The sequence below is a fragment of the Passer domesticus genome, chromosome Z, assembly GCF_036417665.1.
Source record: "Passer domesticus isolate bPasDom1 chromosome Z, bPasDom1.hap1, whole genome shotgun sequence".
Classification (NCBI taxonomy): Eukaryota; Metazoa; Chordata; class Aves; order Passeriformes; family Passeridae; genus Passer; species Passer domesticus.
In genome coordinates, this window is record NC_087512.1 from 73320987 (window position 1) to 73346969 (window position 25983).

The 25983-nt window shown below is 36.1% G+C and overlaps 2 long non-coding RNA genes across 2 annotated transcripts; one reads left to right on the forward strand and one right to left on the reverse strand.

Annotated features, from left to right (window-relative positions):
• Positions 1–5286: 5286 nt before the first annotated feature.
• On the reverse strand, positions 5287–20292 carry LOC135289887 (uncharacterized). Its single transcript, XR_010352618.1, has 3 exons — positions 20159–20292; positions 9346–9422; positions 5287–5424 (listed from the first exon to the last, which is right to left on the reverse strand). It is a non-coding gene; the product is annotated as an uncharacterized LOC135289887 (long non-coding RNA).
• Positions 19493–25853, forward strand: LOC135289886 (uncharacterized). Its single transcript, XR_010352617.1, has 4 exons — positions 19493–19705; positions 20820–20919; positions 22842–22958; positions 25545–25853. It is a non-coding gene; the product is annotated as an uncharacterized LOC135289886 (long non-coding RNA).
• Positions 25854–25983: the final 130 nt, after the last annotated feature.

The window sequence follows — 25983 nt, forward strand, 5'->3', positions numbered from 1 at the left end:
TGGTCAGCATTGTGGTATAAAAAGCTATTTCTGTAAGTGTCCACTGGTAAATGCATGGTCAGACTTGCTGCTAGCTGGACCTGTGCTCAGCACTCATCTCAGGCAGCCTCATCTCTGTTGGGCTGCTGGACTTGGCCTCGTCCTGGTGCTGTCTTCTGATATCACGGGAGACATCAGCTTAGACAAAATGAAAGACTTTTCCTTTTGCCAAATAGCATGCTTGTGTATTTGAAGTGTAAAGAGCTGATGACTATCACAAGTAGTCAGAAATAACTTGGTGAACCTCAAAGAAACCTCTCTTTTATGCATCTGGGACAGATTACACAAGCTAAGAAGTATTACCCGAAGTATTCATACTGTAAAAATGTTTAATAACTGTGAGAGTCGTTGTGCTTTTCTCTGACATCCCATTTACCTCCCAAATTTTGTTTTACATAATTTTAGTAATACCTAATGTTAGGAACAAAAAGTTGCCTCTCCTATTGTTTTACCAATAGCAATAGCTCCCCTATAGGCAGGCTAGAAGAAATACTTTTCTGTTTGCTATATGTGCTGCAAAACCTTCAGATTGCTATTAGAAGTGCAAGACTCAGTGACTCAGCATCACGTTCCAGGCAGCTGAGTCTCTGAAAAGCAAATACTGCTTCAGAATTTAATGCTTTTAATTTTCAGACCTTTTTACACATTTTTTCTGACTACATTAGGCTGTGGTTTAACCCCAGTGAGCCCACATGCTCAGTGGCATGGAGGAGAATATCAGAAGGGTAAAAGTCTGAAACGAGCTGGGAAGGCATAAAGGCAGTTTCACAGATAAAGCAAAGCTGAAACACAAGGAAAATTAATCTAAGAATTCATTCCCCAGTTCCCAGGAGGAGGCAAGTGCATTACACCAAACGATTTCTTGGGAAGACAAACATCATTATCACTTCAAACACACCCCCTTTTTTCTTCTTTCCCCAGGTTCCTATGCAAAGCATGACCCCGTGTATGGGATATCCCTTGGGCCAATTAAGGTCAGCAGTTCTGCCTCTGCCCTGTCTCAACTTGTTGGTGCAATAGGGTGAGGAGTAGCAAAGGCCTTGGTTCTGTGTAATCAATGCCTATGCTATCAACCCTGTTTCCAGCATAAATTCATAACAGTTGCTATATGGAAAATTAACTCTAACCCTGCAAAAGCCAGTAGGCTTTAGTCACTTTTTAGCCAATTATCAGATGTTTCCCTATAGATTTGCACTGAAACTGAGGTCATGTAGCAAGAGCAGTGACCTATAATAAACCAATATCTATATACACTTTGATTTTAGCATAAAGCTATTGTCAGGCAAGTTAACATTGTATTAAACTGGCAGAAATGTTTATTTGTTAGCTCAAAATGTGAAGTAAGGGTTCATATTTAAATTGATTTTTTGAAAACTCTACTCAGTCATTCAGAAGAAATTATGAAATATCTTTCACATTTTTTCTGAAAGGAAAAATGGGAGGAAGCCATTTCACATTCAGCTTGCTGTCAGTGCTGCTCTTCTTTCTTCATCTGAACCTGCCACAACAGCTACCCATCCAAATATATGTTTGGAACATCATGTTTGCAAAAACCTATTTACAGACTGGCAAATAACTATCTTGTAAACCAGTAAAGTTAACAGACATTAAGTGAATGATCAGCTTTTATGTAGCTAAAGGTGTTAATGGATTTAAATGTTTTACCCAATTAAGTGTCTGTACTTAAAAATTATTAGGAAAGGCAAATCAAACAAACAAACTGATATATCTTCTCAGCTATTTCAAATAGTAGTAAGCCTTTGCTAGTCCAGGAATACTAGTAGATACCTTGAAAAGTTACTTTTATTTTGTGCATGTTTGACAGTAAAAGCTTTAAAATTGAAATTTGTTTTCTAAAAGGGAGGAAAGCAAACAAAAATATTATCTTTTTCTGCAAAGAAATAAGTGCAGTGGTCTCCAGTGAAGTAGAAGTAAGAAGGAGATGTGAAAAATTCAGGAAGAAGAGAGAGTAATATGTATCTGCATTTGGTTTCATCAGATCAGGTGATGTGCAACATAGTTCATTGAACAACTGTGGCTGTTTACTGCAGGAGGGGGAAAAAAAAACCAACAAAAAAACCCAAAACCAACCAAACAAAAAAAACCCAAAAAACAAAAAAAACCAAAAACAACCAACCAACCAAACAAACAAAAAGGTCAATTTTTAAATTTTATTTTACTCAGAATTACAAAAATTCTGAAATCTTTGAGCATAAGCTTAATTGAAAATACTTCTGATTTTAATTTACTATGTATATAAATACACTTATTAGCATATACCTTTCTCCATCTTGAAAGTTTTCATGAAAGAGAATAGAAAAATACAGGTAGGAAAACCTGAAGTACATGAAGGTAAAGTTCAGATTAGGTAGGTGCAATAACAGATTTAAGTTATGGGTACTGTGTACACCTTATAGAGTATAGTTTGTGTGTGAGAACATCTGAAGGTTTATTTGTTCTTCAATGCTTTAAATTACTTTTTGTTACACTTCAGAGGGTGGAGGGTAGTTTTCTTCATAAAAAATATTCCAGATGGCACACACCCCATTTATTTGTGTAATATCATTGCTTTTCTAACTGAATAAATTTTAGGGGTTTGGGGTTTTTTTGATCTCTCTTTATTTTGCCCTTCACCTGCTTACAGAGGTCTGGGTTAACCACTGCTTTCGATGTCTGATAAGGATCACCCTTATAATTTCCCACACTCAGGCCTGCCCCCAGTTTTAAGTGTTTTAGAATTAAACTAAACCAGACCACTCCTTTATCTGAGTTAAATGAAATTGTTTAAATTTGTTGAATAGAGAAACCATAAAACAAAGGAAAAAACCATAACCATAAACAGATGCTTATTTGTCTGTTTCCATTTTGCATGGTGTCCTTGCAGGTAGTTCTTACATCCAGTCTTCATTTTAGTAAAATGAAGACTGGATGTAAGACATTCTTTTCTAAGTCCCAAAAACCTCTGTATCTACTATGCTCCTTCTATACTATTTTATTTCTCCTCATTTGAAGTAAGATTTCCTCCAGCCTCTGGAACTGCACTCTCTCTTGCCCACAGTATGCAGTGGGTTTTGTGATCGTTGTTGCCAAAGCCAGTTGAGTTGCTCACCATACCTGCCTTGAGTCTACTCTCTTCATGACATTTGGGCTCTCTAGTAATTGTAAGGAAACATAACACAGTGGGAAATATTTTGGGGGTTTTTTAAAGGAAACAATGTTGGTAGGACACTTACTAAGAAAGTGAACTTTCATTTTAAGACACTTCATTGTATTTCATATTTATTGCCCCAACCTCCCATATTTTTTTTTGGGTTGTTGATGCATCTCAGCCTTATAAGATGAGAACATTTCACTAATTGGCACAATGGATAGAAAAGTAAATGTTGAACAGAAGCATCAACAGTATTCAACCAGTAACCTCCCTCTAATTTGGTACTACTGTTTTTATTGCTGTCTATTCTTAGTTTCCTTTATCCATCTCCTGACTAGTATCCAACTTTGGTATCACCGAGGTTTATCTAATATTTCCCATTCTGATTTGTATCCTTTACAACATTGTTTATAAAAGCTTAGTAATATGTGGAAGTGGGTTTTTGAAGTTTATTTGTTTAAGAAATTCTTTAAAATGTTGTAATGGTTTGTTCCTATTCACCCCTGTTCAGCTTTCCTAATAGTCTCTCCCTAAAGTTGTTTACCACCTGTATTCCTGCCTTTCCCCATGTGTGTTCTGTTATTTTCAGATGCTTCCCTGTCCATCCTCCAAACCCTGCCCCTGCAACTTGTCTGTTATTATTTGCTACACCCATTTATCTAGAAGCTTTGCTGTCAATTATGATATTTCTCTTCACTCATTGGTATCTACTCTTCCCTACTCCTTCCCTATTGGTTTTACATTTATGTATATCCCCCCATAATCCTCCTATCCAGCCCTTGATTTGTTGTTAGGCCATCTCCTCCCGGGGGACAGCCCATTTTTCAAGATTACCATTTTTCTCTGTTTTGGGCCCTTTTGCCTCTGCCTCCCCTTCGAGCTGCTGTGCTATGGCACCTGTACCACTCCCTTCATGGGGAGGAATAAGGGCAGTTCAGAGATGCAAGCAAGGGGTCCTTCCCTCTTTCCTTTGCCTCAATCCATCGATATGGGTCCGCACTAATCGACCGCTTCTGTCAGTACAGGACCTCAGCTTGTGGCCAAACCGCTGCCGGTGGCTGAGGCGGGGAGCGGCCTCTCCTACACGTGCCGGGGGGAAAGGGGGTCGGAGCCCGGCTGTGGCCAGCGTCACCCCCTCCTCCTGCGACCAAGGCGGGGCGTCACTAATGTCCTGAATTTAGACTAGACCCTTTGTGCCCATGCTAGACGTCATTTCATCAAAGATGCCATGTTTGTTTCATTTGGTTTAGGCAATCTCATTTTTTTTTCTCCCCTCAGGGAGTGTTTTTTGCCATTTGTGTGGGGCTGGAGTGTGGAGAGTAGAGAGGAAAAAGAGATATGAAGGGATCTAAATTAAATTATATCAGAAAACATTATTTTCTTTAAGAAAACACTTATCTTCAAAATTATAAACAATGAGTTTCAGCAGAAAATCTAAGAAAATGGTTCTTCCATTATAACCAAGGAAAATGAAAATTACAAATTCAGTGCTTCATTAATTTTTCTCTAGATCATCCAGATTCAAACAGAGATATTTGGGTCTTTATGTAAGTTATCAGGATATTGGGGTGGTTTTTTTGCTATATTGTAATTTCTGCTACTCTGACAATTATGACAGAGCAAGTCATACATCTCTATAAATAATGAGTGGCAATGTAATTTTTAGATAATAAGATATACTTGCTTTATATAAAAGTATTCCCAAGATCCAATTAAATTATGTTAAATTATTCATTGTAATTATGCTTCATTTCAGGACCTACAATTACAGGAGTTAATTCTGGTTAAGTTTCATTTATACAATTTAGAAAAGATCACAACAGTTGTGATATAACCATGCACCCTCTCTACATGACATTCCAGTGCTAAGAAAAAATATTAATCCTCAGAGACAGGAAACTGCTCAACAGTGGCTACAGGTATTGATTGCTTATAATTGCAAAATGCATATGGAGTCTTATACTGTGACAAGTAAAGCTTCAAATTTCCTCTGTAATGTTTAAATAACACTAACAAAACAAGCTTTATTTTATTTTATTTTATTTTATTTTATTTTATTTTATTTTATTTTATTTTATTTTGATGATACAAGCGGCTGGTTTGTAAAACCATTTTCTGTCTAGAATTTCTGTCTACAATGAGACCTTTCTTCCTCAGTTTTTCAAAAAGAAAATGTCATGAAATTACTTATGGACACCATCCTAAATTATCTGTGGAGCAGCCTCCGTTTTTACCTAAGGAAATCAATGAGATTGGAATATGAGTTATATGTTGTATGGAAAGAAGCTGGGGGCTTCAGGCAGATCGGTGTATTGCAAACTACAGGCTATTGTAACCACATTCCACTACATTTTAAATGTGATTATGTTAATAATTAGCTGTACCACTACTCTGGATTTCATTTGAGAGCAACAATAATACAGCTGTGGATCTTGAACAAAATTTGACTACAGTAACTTCAATCTGTTCAAAGACAACCAGAAATGCAGTGCTGCTAAAGATAATAATAGTAATGTAACTTTGTTTTCAGGAGCTCTTTACTCAATAAAATGTAACACGCGGATTACACTATTCTACTATAGTTAAATGGCTGAAATTAATTATTAAGCTTGAAATTGAGCTGAGGAAATAACAAAATAAGTAAGTTATGAGCTCTGGGGCAATTACCTGAACTATACATGATATTCCTATGTGTCTTATAAATAATGGGGTGTAGCAAGAGAATAGAATGGAGCTACCATGGCCTCCTCAGCTATCTTGTGTCTCTTCTAACCCCTTTCATCAAACCACTATGGTCACCCAATGTAGGTGAGGGAAAATCTACTGCCTCACCATAACTTGCCCTATGCTTTTACATCAGTGTCAAAACAAAGGTAATTAGAGTTTCTGTACTGTGACAGTTGTAATTTTTTAATTTATGTACCAATTTATAGATACATTGGTGTCTATGGCTCTTCAGCTGCATAAGTCAAAGCACAGGATCATTCAAATGGGTCTAACAATTTTGGTGGGTCAACTTTTTCTGGCAGGACTAATGCACTGCAGCTGACATAAATCCAGTATCAATTCAGTTATGTGTTTTAACTTAGAAGTACTAGTAAGACCGGGAAAATTATGTTAAATTGCATGGAGTAGGTATCATTCCTGTTTTTACATTGCAGTCACAAGGTCTGATAAAATCAGCAATGTTAGGATTACCAAACAGCCTGAGTCTTCATGTAGTTAAGGAAATATATCTGAACAGCTGAAGTTATAACTGAGGCACCTTCTATCCTTAGAAAAAGTATAAAAATTAGAAAAAGGACTAGAGAAGCTGGAGCCAGTGGAAAACATTTCTCTTGCTAGAACAATTGGGTAACATGACAGCGGCCCAGGGCAAAGTTGTCATCTCTTCCTTGGAGAGCTTCCTGCCCTACAGGATGCAGCCCTAAGCAGTCTGAGCTGATTCCACAACTGAGGCTGCTCTGGATAAGAGATTGAACTGGCCTGTAGAGTTCCTTGGTTCCTGAACTCAATGCTGAAAGGCACCTTGTGTTTAGATGTGTCCAAGCACTGCTAACTAAGAGGCCAGTAGAGGTGAAGAGTCCCTCAGAAGTAATAGCTTAGCTCCAAGGAAAACTGGTTTACACCTTTCTCTTTGATTACTGACTTGCATAAACTACTCTTTGCAGGGCTGTTATATTCCTTTTGATTTAGTTATTTGAACACATCATTTATGGACCAAAAAATGCCATTTTTCAGCTTTTTTTGTTGCTTCTCCTCAATTTTCATGCTGATAAAGAAATTGTGGCTTCTATTGTGTTTTCTCACACAAATTTCTGAAACTATGCCTATTGTCACAGTTTCAAGTAGCTTCTAGAGCTTTAGGATCTTTTCTCAAAGTTTGGAGCCCCCATCCCCTTTCACATTTGATATACAGTTCCTATTTAATATATATGTAATATGTCTTCCATTTTGCAGTTCAAATAGACTGAAATGAGATCTACAGTTTTCATCATTTCCGGTTTCCTTCATGGATTCCTTCATGTTTTTTAATTGTTTTCTCTCTTTTGCATGCTGTTGTGTTCTCTCAGTGGCAGCTACTGAAAGCAGAGGTAACTAGCTCCTTATAGAAACAGGTTAGCTAGGAGGACTCCTTGAATTAATGCACTGTTTGGGTACAGTAGCTGTAGCATATAAAATTATTTGTATGTTGGTCTTACCCTTTATATAAATTTCTAGCAAAATAATTTTGTAGGGTGAAATTATTTGAGACTGCTGGAGTTCATGTACATCTTAAAGTCAGACGAATATACAGTTATTTATCAGATGTGTCTGCATTTTTTGTGACAAGAGTCAAGGAAATCTTCTAATGAGAAACAAGTAAAGATTTTTTTTTTTAATATAAGTCCTTAAATTAAGGTTTTAGGACATCAAAAGATGTTAAAAGACATCTTAAAAAATATGTTTGATGTAGCTACAAATGGCAGTGTTCTTCTACCAAAGGAACACTTTGTTTTGCTTTGAATTTTTTTCTTGCTATTGGTTTCCTTTTGTTTTGGTATTGCTCTACGCATATGATCTGCAATACATACAGAAAATAAATTTTCTAGAAATAACTACTAAGTTTTCCTTATATTTTCTACTTCTAGAATGTTAAATTGAAACTGTGAATAATTTCTAGTATTGCAGAAGAAGTGCTCAGGTGTCAGTGCTACCCATGTGCAATTCCACAGTTTCTTAGTCCCAATCTGCTTTTGGGATATGACATTAAAACAAATTGCTCTGTATCTAAGTTCTTGAACATACTAAGAGAAGAGTGTGGTGTTTTAGGAGTAGTACTCCCCAGTTCTATGCCCCCACTGAGACTCTCCCTCACCTTTCCCACACCTTCCTGCTGCAGCAGGATGCAGTTGAGAACTGGAGGCACAAAAGGCAAAGATTAAAATTATTATAAGAACAATTTACTGGAACAGCAGTGTGAGAAGAAAATTAACAGTAACAGTATCAATATTAATAGCAAAAATATACAATATTATACAAAATACAAAACAAACAGATCAAAATTTATAGCAAAATTATACAAAAGAGAAGGTGGGTCACATACAAAATTGTGGACCCTGAAACAATGAACAATGGCTTCATCTCCATCCCACTGCACTTTTTCAACTGGAAGCCACAACTTTCATCTCCAAAGTGAATACCCATTACTCCTGGCCCCAGCAATGACTTGAGGTGGTATAAGATAATGTCCTAGCCATCAACATCTTAGCAACATCCCCCTTCCAGCTACTGAAAAAACTTAACCCTGTCCTTGTCAGAACCCCCATAATTTATTTTAAAATATATTTTTCATTTTAGTTTACAATGCTGCAGTAACTTTAAGGCAAGATTGTGGAAAGAAACTGTTTAATATTTGATAATTTTATTTTCAATAATTGAAACCAAGTGAAAAAATATTTTTAAAACCCAACCAAACAAAAAACCAACAAAAAACCAACAAAAAACCATAAAACTATTTAATAGTTAACATAGTATTGTTTTTGTTCCTTAGACAACTAGTTCACCTGCTGCCTAGAGTTTTGACTATAAGCACTATATTTTTTACTTTCTGACATGAATAAAATATCTACAATTGCTATTTTGCAGAAGAAAGACAATAAAACTGAAGTTTTGTTAATTTCTCACAGAATTCCAATCACATTTCTAAATCAAGAGCTGCCTCCTCATCCTCTAACCCTGCTTGAAGGGCAAAGCAAGAGCCATACAGGCCAAATAGTTTGCTTCATGTTCTCCCTTTCTTTTTCTTACCCCTGTTACTTCCCTGTTTGTTAATTCTGTGATTACATCTCTTAAATAAATGTACTTTTATTGTCTCATAGAGGTGTAAATAAGAGTAGCATGTCATATCTTTTCAGGGATAGCATTATCTGAGTATTCAACTGATTTTTCCAAGAATTCCTGAAAATTCTGCTAGATATGTGTTTGATAGCAGGACTATATAACATCTCTCATACTGAATGTAATGTGAGAAAATCAATTTATTCTGTTATAGCTTTTGTTTCCCCTACTTTTGATTAATGGCAGAACAACAAAAAAGTAAACTATTATTTGACAGCTTCACTGCATTGAAAATGAACATAGCAGAAATAATTATGGTCCTGATTTCTGCCTACCTGGGGATGTGCTCTCTGCTTGTCTCCTATTTGATATGTTTATTTTCAGCTCACCTCCAGCTCACTTTCAATCTATCCTGCAGAATGAATCGTTCAGTGAGGTCAAACCAGGGAAGAAACAGTCACTACAGCAGTTGCACTATATATTTAAAGAGCTTGGTTAAGTAAGACTTTTAATGGAGAGAATGCAGAGAGCTGTCTCCCTTTTGAGCTTTCCAAGAGTTTGCACTCCTGCCTAGTGATGTATGAAGCTTGGTGATGTAGGGACATATGAAGCCTGAATAATCAAGATGTTGCTCATATGCACATCTGCAGGTATGGTTAAGTGTGGCAGAGGCACACTTGCAAGGTTTTTGACAAGCTAGTTCAATATTGGCTGATTTATCTTGTTAGCATGTTCATCAAGTGCAGGCAGTGCATGCTATAAAAGGTGGAAAATAGGCAAAAGACGTCGCGGTACAAATTAGTAAGAATGACTGCATATATTTTTCACCTGTTGTTTGTCTCCACATGAAGTTAAGAAATCAACTGACAAACAGCTTCCACACAGGTGTGACTGCTCTACCGATTGTTAAATCCTGATAGTTGGAGACATTTAATTATTCCTAAAGGATGAAGTCATGCACTGCTCACCACCTAAGTCAAATCGCTTGTGCACTAATTTCGACCTTGAAATGTGTTTTCAATCTGAGACCATCAAGCATATCTTACCTGATTCTGAATGTGTTTCTCCTCTTTTCCTTCCTCATCTCTTCATTCCATCTTTAAATGGTTTGTGTTATATCTTTTTTCTGACATGCAGTTCCAGGAGTCAGATCTGTATTTTGCCCTATCTACCCTAACCCAAACCTGAACAAGTACCACCCTCACTTTGAATAGCATTTTATTTTTGAGAAATGGTGAGAAAGAAGGGAAGCCTGAGTCTTCATACTACAAGATACTGCATACGAGCAGAGTATGGGAAGTACCTCTTTCAAGTCTGTCATAAACCTTTTTTCTGTCGATGTTAAGTGGGAGCAGAAGCTTTCAGTTCTTTTGAGAATAAAGCTCATACACACAATAGGTGTGATTTTCAAAAGGACAGAAAGAGAAGAAAGGAAAAAGTAACTCGTGCTTGGCACAAAGTGCTCCCTTTTACTTGAGCTGAAATTTACTCAGTTTTTACTGCTACATAGAAAACATATTGAAACCTTGTTCCATTACTTTTCTAAACCTCAAGAATATTTTTGCTGAAGCCTGTTCCAGCACTCACATATAAACTCATGCCTTTTTCTGGTTTTGACTTTGAGTTCTAAATTGCTTTTGAAAAAATGCAGTTCATGACACATTTCTTACACTGCCAGAGACCCTCAAAATAACCATTCATCTGTTTCTATTGCAATGACCAAGCAATGAATGCTGAAAAAACTTTATGAAACAAAAATGTGATACAACACAGGAATCAATTGTGTACATTCATGGATGCTGACGGCTTCCACTTTCCTCTGTAAATAATCTATCTTAAGTGCACATGGATTTCCATCAATCTTCCTATTATGCCATTTATTGCAGTCATATTTTATGTAAGAAAAAATGTATAGCTGGACAAATACCTTATCTTGTTCAATTTTACCCCGATCTTTCACAGAAGAAAATGGAATATTTATTGTACGAAAAGCTTTCTGAAGTTTTGTACCAAAGACAGACTTATCGAATAACACTCTGCATTCATGCTGCTATAATTTTATTTTGAAAACATACTAAAAGTAGCTATTACAGAAATGTAAGCAGGCAAACTACTGTCCTAATGGCTTGGGCTTGTATTGATTTTCCTTTGAAAACTCATGTAAGATTCATATTGCCATAGTTCTCTTAATTCAGAGTGTTTGACCTCAACTGAGGAAGCGACTTAGACTTAAACAATCAAAAAAACATCTACAGAATACAGATTGCATAGGCTAGAGATTTTTTTTTTTTTTTTTTTTTTTTTTTTTTTTTTTTTTTTTTTTCCCAAACAGCAGATTTCAAAGGGTCATAATCAGTGGTACAGTGTCCATAGCGGTGTCCTCCAAGATTCAACTGTGGGCCCAGTCTTGTTTAATTTATCCATCAGGGACTTGGGTGAAGGGGCAGAGGCCTCCTCAGCAATTTCACTGACAACACAAAGCTGGGAAGAGTGGCCGACAGCCCAGAGGGCTGAGCAGCCCTTCAGAGGGACCTTGAAATAATGAAGTGTTGCTGTCATGGGGGGACAGAGTGGGAGTTGAAGAGTACAAACTGTGACTTATACTAAATCATGGGAAACGTCATCATTCAAGTGAATTGCAGAAGCAATGAGTGCTATGAGTTGGTCTAGCAAAAAAGTCTTGTGGGAGTCCTGCTTATGAAAATGTGAGGTCCTGAAAAATGGTTTTCAAATTTTTATTTATTATCTTCTCAGATATGCAGAATGATTTATACCAACCATCTTCTAAAGCTGTGGAGTGAGAAATACAATTGAAATTGCTGCAGACAATACTCTGCTTGATCCAAGGAACTGGCAGAGCAGAGAAGTATTCCCTGGCAAGAAAAATGAAAAAAAATACTGTAGAAATAATGGTATTTTCTGGAGCACAATAAACAGAACGCTAATGTTGGCTCTTTTTTAGAAAGCAGCTCTGGGGTTAGCTAAAAGGGAATCAAGGCTAAGATACATGAGGCATGAAGAATGAAAACCTATATTCAACAGAAAAGGCTGGAATATTGGAGCCAAAAGTAAAACTGTTGCAAAAGGAGAAGGAACATTTAATAGACTGTATTAGACACAATTTTTGTACCTATAATGTTACAGAAATTATTTATTTTAGCCAGGTTTATTTCCCTATATTTTCCCTATATTTTTCTTCTCTTCAGTTTTGCAGGAAATTACACAGGATAAGGCAAGACCCTTTTCAACATATTTCATCTGTTCTTTGAACTCTGTTAGATACATTGTTTCTTGCAAATGAGTTTAATTATTTTTTAGGATGTTCTTTTTCACTAGAATAATACACTTTCATTGCCATAATAATCTTCACCAAACTTAAACAACTGTCCAGTGTTTATTGGCTTATAGATCTGTCAACCCAACAACATACAGGGAGCATAATCAACTCAATGTTAATGATTTAATTGGAAGGATATTGTGAAATGAGTTTGGCAACACATGGAGGAAATTTAACCTGTGTCACTTTATTACAAGCAGAATTTATTCATTGATCTGTACCTCCTTCTTTGCATTTTGTATAGGTACCAAAATATTGTGAATTAAAGAAATTATTATGCTGAGATGAGAGTGGAAATATTTTATTCTGTCAGAAAACAAAGGGAAAAATTTTCCCTTGCTTGTCCTACCCCCTTTATATCCTCTCACCCTCGTCCTCTAGAGACCACTTGATTTTTTTTTTTCACATTACCTGTTTAGTAACATGAAAACTGAAAGATTACTTTTGAGGAATTCTTCACTGTTTCAACAATCTGTTTTGGACTTTTAGGATACAGTCTTGTAAAAAAACCCAAACAACTTCATTTGATTTCAAGATGTGTGGAAAGACAAAGTAATTTTTTCTTTCATTCTATGTTCATCCCTTGTCACATTATCCTACCGGTTATATTAAATAAATGCAACAGGGAAGGATTAAGGGTTGGATCATTTTGTTTGTAGTTTTTCAAAATACAGCTATTCATTGGATCTGTGAAATATAGGATGCTTTCTGTGAGAAAATAATGACAGAATATCTATTTGTTTGGGATTTTTTGAGATTATAAATTTATTTGCTCTTCAGACTAATGGAAAAAGCTTTGTAAGTAAATAGTGATCTAAGGAGAAAAAAAAGAGAGACAGTAGTTTGCAAGGTTTTCATTTGATTTTTCTACCATGTTTAAGGGATAGTAATAAGAAAATTTAAAAAAAGGTTAAGCTTTTCATCATTGCTCTCTTCCTCCCGAAATGTGCAATTCAGTATGAAACTATCCTTCTATGAGGATGAAATCTCAGCAGGAAGAAATGGTTTTCTTTTGCTCATCTCAAATGAGCCTTATTATACCACCAACCACAATTTTCATAAGGTCTACAGGTAGATGACAATACTGGATGCTACCAATTTCCATTTTCAGACATGTCAGATGATTTTTTTTTTTCCATCATGGCTTTCTCTATCTTAAAACATATTATCCTATAAGGATAAAAATTATCTTTTTAATGGATTTTACTGTCCTTGATGCCTTGCAGAGGTAAGGATGTCTTCACAGGAATGCTAGCATGTCCTGTTTCTTCTCTGAAAAGCCCTGTAGCCAAGATAGTCAGGAGCTCAGCTCAAGACTATTTACCTAGTTAACATAACATGTTCCCATGGACTGTGAGTTGTTTGGAGCACAAGAAACAAGCTTTTGTCCCTACATGGACAGGATATATAAAGAATATATTTAACATTTGTTGTAACAGAACAGATGAAAGTTTTTCTTTGTCAGTCTTATTTTCTAATGATTTAGGGGTTGCTTGTAAAATAAAGCTCCAAAGATTGTTTCACTTCCCCTCAGCTGTGAGGTATTTTGAAAGGATAAATAGTTTAAATAAAACTGGAATTTGGAATATTTTTATGCATTAGAAATTGAACTTTTTAAAAGAAGACAAGAACAAAAATGAACAATTTTTGCAGCATTGTAAAATTCTGACTAGCTGTAATCATTTCATAATTTAAAATAAAAATACTATAAGCCTCTAATGAAATGTGACAGATTTTAATGAAGACATAGTGGTACTCATGTTGCAATCAGGAACTGAGAATTGAGTTTCATTTAAGCAAATATATATACAAAATAAAAAAAGAGAAGAATATCTATGGATTTGATTTTACTATAATTTCTTTATTTCTGTAATTCTGCCATGACTTTTGTCAAAAAAATGTTAGATGCAAGAGGATAAAAATATGTCTTTTCATTAACTCTAATGATTTCTTTTCTTGTTATCTCATTGTTGATATTAAACTTCAATCAGAAATTTAGAGATATTAATTAAACAAAACCTTAGGTATTTAACCTTAAGAAAATATCTTGTCTAACTTATAAAATATCTAATGTCTAAGTAATAGATTTTTTTTTGTTATTTTGTTTGACTAAAACCTTTTTTAAAAAGTTTATTCTTCAAATAATCTTTGGAGTAATAAAAATAAACGTGCTTATGAGATAGCATGCTATTTAAACCTCAGAGTTGATTGATATAGTAAGAAAAATCCCTTATCCCTTCTGAAGGATACTGTTGTTGTCGTGATGAAGAGTGACTGATAAATCAAATTTTTCCCATTTGAAAATGAGTCTGACTAAAACACTTCAAAAAAACCAGCAGTAATTTAAAGATATTTTTCTTTTTAAAAAAATACCTTTAATAGAACATTTCCTCTATGTTCTTGCATTTCTTTTGTTTTGTGCACTTCTGGAATACTACTGTTAAGACAAATATAGTGGACTAAATTGTAACTGAATTGAATTAAATTTTGTAAGGAGAGTTTAGATGTATGGGATTGTTTTCTGAGACTGTAGTATTCCAGATGTGTTGACATGGTGTAGTGTAATTTCCTAACAACCATTTTAACCACTTCTGTTTTGAAGGAGATACAGGAAAAAAAGGTAAATATCTTGGGTTTATTAAATTTCTTTAATATTCTGTGCACAGAATTCCAGAAGCAGAGAAATCCTTTAGGTAGTAGTGTTCATACTAAAATGCAATGGGGTCCAGCTGATTATGGAGATGTTCTAATTAAATTCATACTGTGAGCACAATCAATTTTCTGATCATAATTTCAAGCACACTACATGACGATTTTCGTGAACACTTCTCAGTGTTTGGGGTTTGGTTACTCTGGTTCTGCTTTTCAGAGGGACAGGTTATGTTCTCCCTATCATCAGATTGCAAATGAAGAACTGATAACATCAGCCCAGAAGGTCAGTGTGCTAAGCAGGCTGAGACCAAAATAGCCAGAAGAAATACTCTGAAAGAAAAGATGGTCCCCTTTGCAGCAGGTGTGTTGCAGAGGGCGAAAAATAATCATGGCCACCATGGTGCAGTGGAGTTCCTGCAGGATGTGTGTTCTTCCCCACCACAGTAGAGCCACACCAATTAACTAAAACACACAGCCATGTGTTATTGAGACTAAAGGCTGTTTTGCAGCTCACTACTGCGTCATTTTGTAAATCTACATAGCGCTCTGTGAAGCAGGAGCACACTGCTGGGACACACTACTGGTTTATGAATCTACATGCTGGGAAGATGAAAACGAGGAGAGGGTGGCAGGGGGTACATGATGATACAGAGATGGGGCCACACAGGCTAGCCCTGCAACAAAGCTGCATGGAAACAAGTTTAAGTTGCAGGGAGGCAGCGACTAGCATGCAGGACAACAACAACACAGAGGTTATCCAATAGATGCTGTCCTATTTAAGCAGGAGGAGTCTACTATAAATCTCCCACCCACAATCTACTGCAGTTTTAAAAACCAGATGCAGAGAAAGCCAGAAGGGTGTTTCTATACAATGTGGTGACCTGTGCTGCATGCTAGACACTTCGTTAAGAGCCAAACGAGAATGACTCAGGGAAAACAATGTTTCCAAACAGTTAAGCTGATTTCTGATTGTTTAGCTAGCCAGTCACATATTCCCAGGTGACACCCTTGTACATAAACCTGTACTGGTAATCCTAATACCTAAACATGAAAACATTCAAGATGAAAATCTAGCAAGAAAGCCAAACAGAAAAAAAGATAATATTCTTTTCCAAGGTCTCTGGTTGGAAATTAAAGTAAATCAGACCTGGCTGCTAGAATACAGCACACGTATTTATACTTACTGGGCAGCAAAAATTAGAATTGGGTAAAGTACTCCAATTAGTTTGTAGTTTTGTTTGTTTGTTTGTTTTTTGGGGTTTTTTTTTGGTTTTTTTTGGGTTTTTTTTTGCCTAAGTGGGATTTTTCTGTTGCTAGAAAAACATATCACTGAAAAACACTCATCCAGTGAGTGTCTCAGTGTCCAAAGTAAAATCTCATTAGTATTCTGGCCTTGTGAACATTGATGGCTGATGACAGCAATCCCTTGGTGTAAGCTGATTTATAGAGTTGTACAGTATTATTGATGTTAGTAAGGGAAAAAGAAGCAGGTGGATATACCATCTGTCATTGCTACCTAAGTGATAATTTACAGAAAAAAATTAGAACAGTTTAGTCCAGTACAAAGGAAAGAAACTAAATTTGTGAGGAAAAAATACTGGTATACAACAATTCTTTCTCTGTTGGTTTCTCTTTTTGTTAGTTTGTATGCTTGATGAACACGAAGGAAGAAAGATGAAAAATATATGGACTCTATGTATTATTTCAGGATTTAGGGTCCAATCACAATGGGTTTTTTTCTTGCAGTAATATTAATTCATGAACAAAAAAAAATTTGGAGACAAAGACTGATTGCACACTGGAGAACAGGCTTGATGCCTGGATATACACTCTGACTTCCTATATTCAGATTTTCTTGAGAAGGAGTGTAAGGAAGGGTGATGGACCAGAAAATGTGCTGTCTAAAAGGTCTTTAGCTTTGATATCTCAAGAAACAGAACCATGGGGAGCACTAGAACGCATAGCTACTGTGTTTTCACAGAGACATACTGACAAAATACTTCACCTTACTTAGTTTTAGATCTCATTCGACATTTAAAGACATTGATTCAAATTTTCAATAGATACATATCAACATTATGATATCCATTATGTAAGTTACAGGTCTGGCTCCTCCTATGCCATATGTTTAGACATATTCCAGTAAATGTTAGAATGGGGGTGGTCTAACATTATTTAAATCCTGAACATGTTTGGTCTAACATTATTTAAATCCTGAACATGTTTGGCTTTAAGGAAAAGTTTTCATTTTAGAGTGCTCTCTTCCCTTTTGACCTGTGATTTTGCACAAACGGGTTGTGAAATCTTTAAAGATGTTGTGTGTATAATGATGTATAATGACCACATTAGTGGAGTCCTGAGATCTAGTGGCAGTTGTTAATTGCAACAAATGCAGATGACAGTGAGAAAAAGACAGTAAGGGTACAATTTGTATAGCTAGTCAATGCAGCAAGAACTATGAATCTCAGTTATTGATCATAAATATTTCATAGGACTGCTCATATAGGAAACCCATGTACTGTATCATTTATGAGATTACCAATATTTTTTATTCTACCCATGTTCTAACAGTACCTTTTTTCTAATAATTCAAAATTCAGCCTAACTTCCAGAAGAAGCAATGACTCTCCAGTTGTCTGTTACTATTTATTGGCATTGCCTCCTGTTATGTTTACTTCTTGTCTACCATTTCTACACTTCTTGGAGTGAAGATGAAAGCTCATATACAGGTTAAAGCAAATGCTAAAAAAAGAGTGAGAGAAAGTGGTAGAATTTCTGAGCAATTCCTTTAATGAAGAATTCTGCACTGTCAGAGTGCATCTTGGAAAAATTCTCACAGAGCATGTAGAATTCACTGGGCTGTTCTCTCTAGTTAAGATTTTTCCACTAGTTGTGCAGCTCAAGCTGCATCAAAGGCACCTGTGCTGGTCATTGACTGGCAAGTACATGCAGGATGCCATTTGAGGTTTCAAGCTTAACCTACCATTCTTGAGGTTTTGGCATCTTAACAGACTGCTTATTGGGATTCATAATCAAAACCAGGTGCAATTCTGAAATACGAAACTAATTTTGCAAGAGCTGAGCTTTGAAGAGGCAGTTCATGTTTCTAAAATTATTACCCTGAATTGTTATAAACATGCAAATGGATATTTAAAAAACATAAATAAAATATGTAAGGTATTACCTTAAATAAGATGGTGTTATAATCTTCTGTGCCACATAAGTCTTTTGCATAACTCTATAGGAAGCAAGGCTTTCAGCACTTCTCAATACACAGGGTTTTGTCTTACCATTCAAAGATTGTGTCAAGCAGCTTTATTACCTAGGTTTACCTGCAGTACAGTCTTAAAAACAAAACAAAACAAACAACAAAAAACCAACCAACCAACCAACAAACAAACAAACAAACAAACAAACAACCAAAACAGAAACCTGTTTCCTTTCATCTCTTAACCACAGAATACCTATTTAAAAAAAAATTAATAGTGTTTCCTAGAGGAATATTCCTTCCTGTTATTCCTCATGTATAAAATGATTGTGACACAACCAAAAGAACTGTTGTGCTTATCTTTTCCTCTCAGGTTAATGATTTAAGCGGTGTAAATGAACAGGGACAATAAAGATGAAAATAAATTCTGTAAGAAAATATGTCATATGGAAAACTTTCCCTGCCACCCTCAGAAATGTAATGGAAACCTGAAAAAGCATATTATGAATAGTGGATTTGTATTCAAAAATTGCAATATATTTCCAGAATACAAATTATATTGTCAAAATATGCAATGACCTATAGGATAAAGGAGCCTACAAATAGATGAAAACTATTGAAATGCGGCAAGTGGAAATGATCTATGCAATGTAAATGTCTGTATGTCATAAAAACCACAGAGCCCTCTCATAGCACACAGGGTTACTCTTGAAGACAGTCAAGCAGGGAAGAAAAGAAGATCAGTCTTTTATTTTTATTTGTATGACATGGGATGAAAGTTGGTTTTATTTAATAACAGAAAGAGCTGTGTAGGAAATATAATTCATTTATAAGGAAAAGGATGTTCTAATTTGGCATAATTTGAAGCAGTTGTTAGCTGTGACTGTCTGTTGGGAGGGAATTTTCTGATGCATATCCTGCAGCTTCCATTTTGTCATACAGACTAAACTGCTAGTTAAGGATAAACTGTTGCTTCATCCCATGAATACAGAAGAAAAATAGAACATTAGTCAGTGGCCATATGAAGTTTAACAAGGAAAGTGCTGGATTATGTAGCTTGGGACAGGTCAACCCCAGATGTACATCCCTACTTGGCAAAAAGCAAATGGAGAGCAGCACCACAGGAAGGAGCCAGGGGATCCTGGTCTGTGGCAAGTTGGACATGATCCAGTAGCGCCTTGGCAGCCAGAAGGGTCACCCCTGTCCTGGGGTTCATCAGGCACAGCATCACAGCCAGGCAAGGGAAGGGATTGTCCCACTCTGCTCTGCACTGGGGCAGCCTCACCTCGAGTGCTGGGGGCAGTTTTGGGTGCCACAGTATAAGAAGGCTTTAAAACTATTAGAGGGTGTCCAAAGAGGGGGTCATAAAGATAGTGAAGGGCCTTGAAGGGAAGTCATATGATGAGTGGCTGAAGTCTTTTTGTCTGTTCAGACTGGAGGAGACAGGGGAAACCTCACTGCAGTTATAACTTCTTCGTGAGGGGAAGAGGAGGGACAGGTACTGATCTCCTCACTCTGGTGACCCTAGGGAATGGCCTAAAGTTGTGTCAGAGGAGGATGGATATCAGGAGAAGGTTCTTCAACCAAAGTGGTTGGGCACTAGAATAGGTTCCACAGGGTAATGGTCACAGCACCAAAGCCTGGAAAAGCATTTGTACAATACTTTCAGGTACATGGTGTGACCCTTGGGGAAGGCCTGTGCAGGATGAGGGGTTCTACTCAGCTCTTGTGTGTCACTTTCAACTCAGGATATTCTGGTTCTATGGGTCTAGAGTCCTGCCTTAAGCTTTAAAAATCATATATAAGGTAGAGCAGAAATTTTGTGGTCCTTCTGGAAGGGCCTGTACTGCACTGTAACCATAATGAGCCTCTTAAACAACCTGCCCCCAGCCTGTCTGGGGGCATATAATCTGTTGTCTAGAAAAAGTTGTACCTGGTTGAGTGAACTTACTCATTCTCAGTGCACTTCTAGAGGACTCTTGTGCTAAGTCAGTGTAGGAAAATACAGGTTTAGCAAGCAGATGAGCCATAGAGCTCTGGAATCTGAGGCTTGTCAGGCACATGTGGCAGCCTGCAGAGCAAGCTGGCAGTGAGGGAGGGAGTTGAGACATGCTGCAGCCTCCAGAAAGTGGGCCAGCATGAGGCAAAATTATGTGCCTGGCTTTACACATCTGCACCTCAGGGACAACAGGAGATCTCTGCTGCTCTCCTCATATTTGTCACCTGCAGGTCTGGGCAGAGACTCACCTTAAAATCCTAGAAAAACTTAATGAAATCTTAGCATTTGAGGTAGCAGATTTAAGCCCTTGTGTATAAACACTTGTTTATATTGACAAGTTTGCTCCTCTGCTCATAGCGAGGTGGGAGTTTTTATTATTAAATTGGGAAAAAGTCAAACCCACCAAAGTAAAATACATACTGGTAATTGTGTTGATTTTGACAGGTCCATCTTTGCATTCTAACAATACTGTTATCATTGCACAACAGTAAAAATAGAATTGAACAGTTTGGAAATCACAAGGGATTTGTAGATACTGTATGAATTAATTAAGGGGGAAAAAAAAGAAAATCAGTAGCAATGGCTAAACCAAGAAAATCTGTGCCTTTTGCAGCTCATTAATTGACAGTGATAAGACGATCCAAAGGTGATCCTTGCTGGTGTCAACGGTGATAATAGAAACTTTATGTAAGCTTGAATATGCACGTTCTGCCGTAAGTCCTATGTACTTGTTGCAGTCTCATCTTTTTCTGGTAAAGGCCATTAAAAAATCTAATGGGAAATATTTTTTACAATTTCTTTTCAAATAGGACATGTAAGGATGTCTTGGAGGTGTGCAACAATTTCTTGAGAGCTGCTGAGCTAGTAACTGTAAAAATTAGTTAGGATTTTTCAGTGTCAGCAAGGATTTTCTATTCTTCCATCTGTCTTTTCAGTATTTGCAGGTGGTTGTTATTGCTGAATCTGTTAGAGATTTCACAGGGTGTTTTTTGTTACTGAATTTTGTTCACTATTCTAATGAAACCTTCATCCTTCTTCTTTATCACCTTTACACTTTCATCATGCTTTCTTGCAACAGCATAACAGAATTTCTCCTTATGTGGAGTAAAACAGGCTTTCTGAGCATACACATCTTAAATATGACCCTTATTAAATCTTCAGTATTAGATCTGTTATAGTCAATAATATTTAAATGCTAAATTATCTGTTTGAATAATTTTTTTGCTAAAGGTAACTGGACCTTTAGCATTTACTTTTACTCATTAAATTTGCATTTAAAATAATTTTGATTAAGCTTTGTGCTTGAAGTGGTTATCCATAATTACAGTGTTACTGAACCACATTTATTAGAGCTGTCTAGATCTGTCAAAAATGTTGATCTTCTTTCAATGAAAATTTTCTATCTTCTCAACTACTAAAAGCTTGTAAATTAGGATAACATGGAAGCAAACACATGTAGAAAATGCTAATATACCTGCAGAGGGGACAGCCCAGTATTATTTTCTCTTTTAATAGGAAAATTACACTAAGGAAATACACTGAGAATAAAGATGAAAATAGCATACATGAGCTGAGGAAATATATATTTGCAGTTGTAGATACATTAATATTTTTGTGATATATGGCATAGGTAATATTATTATAATAATTACATTATCGGTGTATTAAATTTACTTTGCATAACACTGGTATACCTCCCATGTCCTATACCTTGATGGAACTTTTCACATCATGTTTTCACACATACATATAGGCAAGTATAATTTAAACAAATACAATAAATATCTACTTAAAACACTTCAGCATCATCTTGTCATATAAATTTTGGTTGGTTTTGCCAGTGGAATTACATCGTAATATCAAGGCAATGAATGGGAAAGACTGCAATTAACATTAAGCACTTAGTTTTCTTCTTCTGTTATTGATATTATCTGTGTATCAAGTATTTTTCAGTTCAGTTTCTTGATAGGTGCAGGAAAAAAGACTGAATGAGACTAAAATATTTTTACTTACTCATGACACTGCACTAGTTGAAAAATCATTTACAATTCATAGTTAATATTATAATATACTTTTAATAAAAGTTAACAATTTGAGATTTAGCCTGCATCCTTCTCTTTCTTCACCACAAGTTCAGTTCATATACTCCTAATACCCATGCAGAAAATATTGGACAATAGAGCAACATGTTCCTAAGTACTTAATTTGAAAATTTAATTAAATTGAGAAAATTTTTTCTCCATAAATATTCTAATCACTCATTACATACAATTATTCAGAATTACTGTGGACATTACAAGTTGTTTTGTACAATCTATTAGGGCATTGAAGATGATGCTTTAAATTTAAAGTCTGCCTGAAAAAGGCCAGATTATTTGAGTTAGCAGTTTTATTCTAATAGAAGAAAACCCTATATATATTTGTTTATGCTTGCAGTTAACATAAAGTAAGAACAAAACAAGTGAAAAAATACTTTCTAGGAGACATACTTTTCTCTCTATTTATTCACATCTTCCATCTTCTCTAGGACTGCCCAAGCTAATTAGAAACATAATTTTATTTGTCTGCACCAATACTGCAGGACAGCAATAGCAGAATTTTTCAAGTTATTCTTTTTTGCCCATTCCATTTGCAGGGAATGTCTGTCCTGCACCTGTAGCTGATAACAGATGGACCATGGGAAGACTTGTACAGCATTGAAGCACCAGTCTTTTCTGTTTTAAGACAGAAACAGGCATGTAATACACTGAAGGTAGCTTATTAAGAAGTGATAGTGATCTTGATGAAAATTCTGATATGTGGTCTCTGAAACCTGCTAAAACTAGGGCTATTATCTGTTCTGTAAGCAAAAAAAAGGTGTGAAAAGGTCAGTATAGTGTGAAAATCTGAATGACCATTTTAGCATGTCATTTAGTAGGAACATCTATAGATACAAAAAGGTTTTCCCACTATGAAATAACTGATTTAATACTCCTTATTTCATACCATGCTCCAAATTGAAGTGAAGGAATACTGTTAACATCATATTCAGAATTCTCCAATGGCAGGTAAATTTTTGATCTACAAAATACTGTAGCCCAAATTCTTCCCTGACAAAATTGTCTTAAATTTAGTTTGTCAGCAGAGCTGTGATTTACAGGCTAGGAAAACAAACAAAAAGGAGGGAAACGGCCATGTCTCCAACTCTTTTGTGTTAGGGTAGCTCAAAGATGTCCCTTGCCTTCCTATATTAGCACAAGTGTATGTATAAAAAAATAAAGTCAAAATCCTTTCTCCAAAAGAGGAAGGAACAGACTGTGGCATGCAGCTTGACCAACAGCAATCTGCAGTCTCTGAGAAGTAATACATGAGACAGAGGAGAGGTGGTGTCAAATGAGCTTTCCTATGGACACCAAACAGGGGATGTCACAGAAGTTTGTCCGTTAGGAGCAATGTCAAGATTGCCCCATATCTTAAAGTAAAGCTTAAAAGTAATTATTCAGAAGTGATGGTAGCCAACATAAAGAGAAAGCCCCATTGATTCTGAGGTGGAGTACAAGCGCAAAATATATATTTTCTAAGACGGTTTAATTTCCTTGTATCTTCAGGTCGTCCATCCAGTTTGCTCTGGCATTTTCAGATATTTGGTGTCAGTGAAGTAGCTGACATATGAGTCAAACTCCTGTACAGATAATAGGCAATCTGACACCCAAGAAAATGAAACTCATTATCTGATTCTGTATCAGAGCTATATGGCACAGGAGAGTTGTGATTTTCAAAATATTCCCTACTGAAGAAAAATGTACTGTCCAGAATTCCAGTAGCCTATTTGGACTTGAGATCAGAAGTAAAACAACAAAAGAGAAAAAAGTTGCTTATTTCTTCATTCTTTTGCAAATTATAGACTTTGAAACATTAACCTACTTAATTAAAATCAGATTTCCTTTTTTAGTTCCATATTTGTGACAGAAACATGAAAACACAAGCTATTTTTCTTCAGCTTGTAAATGTTTGTAACTGCAGATGTTTTGCAGATGGCTACCACTCAGATATGCTCTGGGAGCACCTATATACCCAGCTGATAGGCAGCAATGCAGCAAATAAAGACAACTTACAGAAACTTCCAGGGATTTTGGCAGTTAGCAAGGACATCTGTCTGCTTTCATGATGTTCATTCTTCACACCTTTTTTTTTTTTTTTTACTTGGTAGTTTGTTGAGGTTTTTGCCAGTTTTTGGTATTTTGTCACATATTTTTAATTGATGCTGATCTGTGGGATTTTCTTCCCTCCACCTGGTCTTGGAGGGAATTGTTTGTGACTTCGGGAACTTTCTGTTGGTGATGTTGTATCAGTTGTGCCATATCTTTTGTGACAGAGAGGCAATACCAGGAACAGACTAAAAAAGACAAAAGGGAAAATAGGAAACATTTTTAATGAGCTCTAATTACATGTACAATTGATTTCTAACCTGTCCTGGTTCAAGCTAGCGTTAATTTTTGCAGTGGCCAGGACAGGTTATGACCAGGACATGGAGGTTATTCTATAGCACCTCACATCACCATCCAGTCACGGGGGAAGGGCTCTCTTTCAGGGTGACATAAGGTGACAGGGGCAGACATCAAGCATTATTGTTTCTGTGTGAATTGTTTGCATCTTTCTTGTGCCCTATGTCATTAGTATTGTTGTTGCTTCTGTTAATTTTCTTATCTCATTGCTGTTTCCAGTAATTGTTCCTACCTAGACTCACAATCTTTACCTTTTGTGCCTCTAATTCTCATCTCCATCCCACCACAGAAAGAGTCAGTGAGGCACAGAATAAGCAGCAGTGTGGTTTGAGGAGTCTCAGTGGGAGAACTAAACTGGGGAGTAACATCCCTGTGCCATGACATAACTCTAATGGATTCTGAACATCATGCAGCTACCTTTGTAGTTTGGATGATTTTAAGAGCTACTGTAATTAGAGAAATGCTGCTTAGTTTATTTACTGCTGGCTTTTTTTACTATTACTGTTTAATCTTAAATTCAATAATAGTTAGATATAGGGATCTGTCATTTTTGTATAACATATTTTGAGGTTTATATATTTTAAGGAGGAACTAGTTTGTGCTGAGCAGTAACTGTAACAATGTCATTTTAGCCTCTGCATTTAGTTTTTAGCCAATCTCCTTATCACATTTGTGTTTCATTAACAAAATAGTTATTTTACTTTTTGTCTCCTTCTGATCTATTCAACAATCAGCCCTATAAGTCAGCTTGAGATTAAGAAATTCCATGAGAAAATGTATGAGAGGGAAAAGTAATTCTCTATATTTCACCACTTTTTTGTTTTACTTTCTTCTTCATGTCCTGAATGACAAAGCTAAATTCTCCGGATTGCAATGCTTTAATCCTCTGAGGCTGTAAACATCACTGCCATTATGTTTTCATGGGTGTTATTATCCATAATCCATGGTATTTATTAATCAATCATGTTGTATTCATTGTTTTGATGAGAACAGACATGGAAGAAGGTCTCTCCTTGTCTCATACATTTCTTGAACTTATCACAAGTTTTCATAAGCCAGATGGTAAATGCAGATGGTATTGTTCATTATGTATAGCAACAGAGGCTGTAATCTTCTGGCAACCGCAGTTCACAATGAGACAAAGTCTAAGAAAATCCTGGAGTCCTGCTCCTACAATACTGAAAACTCAGTACTCAGTTAAGCAAAAAGAAAATTGATTAAAAATTTCTTTTGGAAGGAAGGAAGGAAGGAAGGAAGGAAGGAAGGAAGGAAGGAAGGAAGGAAGGAAGGAAG